We start from the raw sequence: 1,383 nt of genomic DNA on the forward strand, positions 1-1,383 counted from the left end.
TACAGTGGGCCCTCCATATTGGTGGGAGTTTGGTTCCAGGGGCACCATGGATACTAAAAATGTGGGCAATCATGCCCCATATTATTCAATAATGGTGATGTGAATATTTGTGAGTTCATGATGCTACCGTTGAATATGGGACCTGGCAGTCTGAAGGTGGTCAAATGCATGGATTGGAAGCCCATAGATAGGGAGGGCCCATTGCACACAATATCATATGTACTATATCTTGTAGACAACTGGGAATCTCCCATATGTGATTCGCCTTAGAAGCCTTCAAAATGAGATAAAATATGTCCCAAAACCCCAAAGAGAATACAGTGGGCCCTCCATATTGGTGGGAGTTTGGTTCCAGGGGCACCATGGATACTAAAAATGTGGGCAATCATGCCCCATATTATTCAATAATGGTGATGTGAATATTTGTGAGTTCATGATGCTACCGTTGAATATGGGACCTGGCAGTCTGAAGGTGGTCAAATGCATGGATTGGAAGCCCATAGATAGGGAGGGCCCATTGCACACAATATCATATGTACTATATCTTGTAGACAACTGGGAATCTCCCATATGTGATTCGCCTTAGAAGCCTTCAAAATGAGATAAAATATGTCCCAAAACCCCAAAGAGAAATTACCAGCTTGTCTGTTACAGGAACATGGAAATGTTCACTGCATACTTAAAACAGGAAACATGTTTCTCCATTATACTGCATCATTTTTCTCTTCTGCACTTTTGGAACATAGCTGATCTGGTCGTGGAAACTGATGCTAAACCATAAATATTTAAAGCCTTAAAAATCAGTTACAGTACTTTTTTACCAAGAAAATTAATCTCATAGGCAGAAAGATTTTTCCACCTGCAAACATTTCCAAAATCTACTTTTAAGTTTCAGGGGACCCTTCAAAGGAGATTGGCAGAGCAAAGTAGGTGTAGGAGGAAGCGGATTCGGAAGGTAAATCCCACTGCCTTCACATGATGTTAGCAGCTGCCTACACATCTCACTTTTTTTTTAATGTTCAAATTATGGAAATATTTACTGTTAAGAGTGTACTGCATACCTAAAGCAAAACGTTGTTCCTCTGTATTCCACGGCTCTTTGGTTACTATCTGGGACTATACACACAAGAGTTTTTTTGTTCACAGGATTGAGCCAAACAGATTTTTTTAAAATCTAAAGCCATCAGTCAAATATTTCAAGAATGCAAGAAGTAAAAGAAGTCATGTCTTGTGAAGTTCTTACACTATGGTACAAGATGGCTATGCTTTACAATGTCCCAGACTGCATTCTGAAGGTGCTATGTCTTCTGTAACACTGAAGTGTTACTTTTCAACATCAAGACTTGAGTGAGCTCAGAAATCGATTTGGGGGAGTAAAGGTCA

The 1,383-nt window shown here is 39.8% G+C and overlaps 1 protein-coding gene across 3 annotated transcripts in view; it reads right to left on the bottom strand.

The window, feature by feature from the left end:
• RBM45 (RNA binding motif protein 45) overlaps positions 1 to 1,383 on the bottom strand; it is a 15,395-nt gene that overhangs the window by 9,875 nt on the left and 4,137 nt on the right. The window lies entirely within an intron of this gene.

This window comes from Sceloporus undulatus, chromosome 1 (assembly GCF_019175285.1).
Source record: "Sceloporus undulatus isolate JIND9_A2432 ecotype Alabama chromosome 1, SceUnd_v1.1, whole genome shotgun sequence".
Classification (NCBI taxonomy): Eukaryota; Metazoa; Chordata; class Lepidosauria; order Squamata; family Phrynosomatidae; genus Sceloporus; species Sceloporus undulatus.